Raw genomic sequence first — 3802 nt, forward strand, 5'->3', positions numbered from 1 at the left:
ACTTAGACCACACTGCCACCACATCTGCCACCATCCATTGATTCTCAGCCCTGAGCCACATGCTCCAGCTGTCTCCATAGCCCCAGTTCTAGTGTTCATAGAGCGGTGTGGTGAGATAGATGGGCTCACTAATATAACCAGAAATAACCTTACCAAAAGAGAGTTAGTTTTCAGTTGAACTGGTGAGCTGATCCGGCTCAACATGCAGCCTCACAAGGAGTATTCAGTATGTTGTAGGGGAAAAGCAAATTTCATAAATTACTTGATACTCGTTGGATATTTATAGGAGAACATTTGCTTTCTTCTGCCATTAATATTGAGGAATTTGTCAAGGACTTAATTAAAATTCTTTGTTTTAGCCCTAACAAGATACATTTGCATAAAGATTGTGGTATTCTAGAAACTTCTGCAGTTCCAGAATTTATCAAATATCTTGGACATATTAGGAATTATTGACAGGGCAGCCTAAACCGTAGTAAAACCAAGCAGGCATGTGAAACAAACTGCCAGTGTAAGCAAGGAACAAGTGATGAATGGTATCAAGGGTGGAAGAAAGACTAAGGTTTATTTTTGTCTGGAATAAAGTCCCTGCTGCTTGGTAAAGATGAAACCATTGTACATCTTTTGTACAAAATAGATGATTGATTCAGGCCTAATGGCTATTACTTAAAATATCCTCCACGTGTAGATTTGCACCAGAGTAAACCAACAGAAGCACCAAGAATTTCTTACTAGTTATGAATGATCCTGGAAAGGCTCAGGAATTACAAAATAAAAGAACAAGTGTAATAAATTTACCCGCTGTTACTCCACAGTAACAATATTTCCTTGTCTGGTGAGCACTTCCTCAGAGTAATTACACCATGGTTTTGGAAACTTTTTGTAATGTTTCTATCTGACATCCCACTTCCAGTTGTCTGATAGAAGTTGTTCTTTGTTGGGATAGCCCAGTTGTGCATGTGGTTCTGGGTTCTGTTCATGAGTGTATCACTTAACCTGTCTTTTTCTCTTTCCCTCCATAAAATTAGCATAATAATAGTAATTTATCACAGGCTATAGTTAGGCTCAATTAATGTTTGTAATGGTCTCTCAGATGATTGGATAAAACATGCTGTAAAAGTGTATTATTATTGTCAATAGATCCTTTTGTAGAACTGCCCTCTAACAAAGCACTACCGTTGCTCACTATCTTTAGTCCTAAAATTTCATTGCAATTCATAAGGGATACCATTTTCTGTTAGTACACCAGTTTCTCTTCCTGACTCATTCATACCATCAGAAGAACAGTTTCAATTCCGAAGTATGGAAGAGCTGCGGAGTTTGTATGAAAGAAATGATGTAATTTCATAAGTGATCTAGGACTAAAGGCCTTTTTAAAGCAGAGCCTCATTTACACTGACCTCAGTTCTGGCTGAACTAGTTCAGACTTCAGAGAGCTGCAATTTGTAGAACAGCTTTCTTCAAATGAGGTACCTGTATAGTTGGGAATATAAATAGTCCTTAACCATGGAAATTATGGCAGTGTCAGAGAGTGGTAGTAGACAAATCTCGATCTGCACCATTGGAGGAAAACATCAGTTGTCTAGGGTTCATAGTTAATGCCCTTGGGTTTTCATTACATACACCAGGTTAACAGGTGGAGGACGGAGGCTTAGAACTCCTGTTTGTCAGGAGCAGATGGAAAAGGAAGGCGCAAGCTGCACAGCTGGACAGGCTGGGAGAAATGGTTTGAGCCGATCTGCTGGCCTCAAATGGAAGCCCACGCTTAGCAACATAATGGGTAGCTGAGCTTGAGCAAGTCAGCTTGAAATGTTGGAGGTTTTTTGTTGCTTTGGTTCTACATTTGTTCGACTGTTTGGAGCTGTGAGACAGTATCTATACACATGAGAAGTGAGATTTCTCTGTCCTAGTATGTGACATTTGATTTTATCAAATTTGAAACAGTTTTCTTGGAACTTTTAAACATTTTCTCTTCTGACATACTTCAGCTTCCTATCCCTGCATGTTTTGGTTCTTGTATTGTTCAAAATTGATTGCTTAATATTTTTAATAATGAGAAATGTGTGTCATTCTCATCCCGTCTGTTCTTCAAAATAGCTGAATAGTCTCTACTCAAACTTTATGGAAAAAAATTCAATAATTGAGATAGACCATGTCCACAAAACTGATCCTGCTTAAAGTCATATGTTTCAGAAGTAACTTTAATTAGGAGTTTATAAAAGGAAATTTTCTGCTGACTTACTTCTGAGCTTTCTTTTGCAAATAATAGATTTTATGTTGACTGCTCTGAGAAACTTACTGGTTTTCAACCTAATTCTTATTGCCCGTCTTGTCTACTGTCCAGTATTAAAAAGTATGATTTGTCTGCATCTCTGTTCAGGATTTTATGTGACTAAGTGAAGCCTCCTTCCATATCAAATCTTGAATCTGTTATTCTCTAAATGAAAAGTCTTCCCCTTAAAACTGGAGAAGAAATAGGCGATGTGAACATGGAAGTGCTGATCAACATGAGGGAAGCACAGGAAAATTGTAGGTATAGGTATCAAGCAAGTTGTGCCATTTAGTAGAGAGAAAAATAAAATTGATAACAATAGAGTAAAAATACAATACCTGAATTCACTACTCAGGTAAATTAGCTAGGAGTGATAGGAGACAGGAATTTGAAACCTTTGACATAGTGTCTGGCAGCACTTTAGAAAGCAAATAGGGCCTTAGGAGGTATAAGTAGAGGGAGAGACCGAGCTCATCAGTAATTAAAGCACCATTCAGGGAAAAAGCAAGACAAAGCCACTTGTTAGGGCTGTTTTGAGTGTCATGTTACACAGAAAATACAGAAATACAACCTGTAAAGTGAGTGCAAATATCTATAAAGGCATCACTTTCTTCTGCCTCTATGGATGGATTTACAGTTTTTAAAGAAATTATCTTTGCAATTTGTTTACAGTGAATCCCAGGTGTTCTAATCTGTAAAGATTCTACAGTTTATAGAGTACTAGACTGTAAGTGGCTGTTAGAAATGTTTCAGAAAAAAGTATATAGAGCACCTCAATAAATCTTAATACATGACTTGTCTGTGATTCTTCAGTTTAGACAAGCCCATGCTTTTTCATAATGCAGATTCATCACGCATTGATACAATACAGTATATCAGAATACATTTAATAATATTCAGGTATTTGCTATTTTTTAGAATCTCAGTATTTGCCTTTTATAAGAGGAATTGCCTTTAAATGCAGCTCTGCTTTTAATTCAGTAGTGCTGAAAAACATCCCCATCTAACAGGAACAGCAGGAGTTTGAATTTGTATCTTAGGCCACTTATATATTATTTTTGATAACCTGTTTATCTGAGTGTGGCAATCAAAAATGAAGGTATGTAAATCGAGTATAGGAACAACTAAGACCAATTGTTTTCTGTCCCAGCAAATAATGGAAGACTTTGTTTAGCCATACAGAGACACAGAGGGAATTGTGGGAAAGCCTGAGAGAACTGCCAGAACTCAATCTGTATCCTTGGGGCAGCTTGACCTAGATGTGTATACAAATGGAAGTCCAGGGCATGTTAGCTGGATCAGGCATAAAAGTACTTTACTTAGGCTCTAGAAAGGTGAAATTTTGAAGGTTCTATCAGTCCTTTTTTTCCTTCCCCACTCTTGTTTTCTACAGCCCAATGACAACTAGCCAAGGCTTCAGTACTGAAGAAAGTAGCTTCTAAGTCATGTAGTGAGCAGTAGGATTTTCAGTGGAAGGCATTTGGCCAGTGAGTCCATTGCTAGCCTGAATACCTGGGTACATGGGTGCTT

The sequence above is a fragment of the Caloenas nicobarica genome, chromosome 8 (genome assembly GCF_036013445.1).
Source record: "Caloenas nicobarica isolate bCalNic1 chromosome 8, bCalNic1.hap1, whole genome shotgun sequence".
NCBI lineage: Eukaryota > Metazoa > Chordata > Aves > Columbiformes > Columbidae > Caloenas > Caloenas nicobarica.